Source organism: Microtus ochrogaster, chromosome 8 (genome assembly GCF_000317375.1).
Source record: "Microtus ochrogaster isolate Prairie Vole_2 chromosome 8, MicOch1.0, whole genome shotgun sequence".
In the NCBI taxonomy this organism is placed as follows: Eukaryota; Metazoa; Chordata; class Mammalia; order Rodentia; family Cricetidae; genus Microtus; species Microtus ochrogaster.
In genome coordinates, this window is record NC_022015.1 from 46926763 (window position 1) to 46927177 (window position 415).

Below are 415 nucleotides of genomic sequence, written 5' to 3' on the forward strand. Positions count from 1 at the left end.
CCCTCCCTCCCTCCCTCCCTCCCTCCTTCTTTCCTTAAAAATATTCTGGTGATAAACATTTTCTTTATTCACAAGGACTTGACAAGGATTGATTCAGTCCCCAAGTGATCACACAACCTCAGAGATCAACATCCCCTCACCTTATGAAGAGATTAAAACAAACAAACAAATGAACAAACAAACACACACACAAACATCACTGAACAGGGTTTACTGGGTATGTGCTGAATTCTACTTTAGAACAACACTCCAGCTAACACGGATCCTGTCTGGTCTTCTAGACGGCAGCTCAGATCTTTTCCTTGGAGAGCACACCGCACGGCAGAGGGCAGAATTTGGCTTGGAGTAATTAGTTCATAATTAGTCAGCAAAGGGGGTGTGGGTATGAATGCACATGTGCAAATATGCTTGCTTT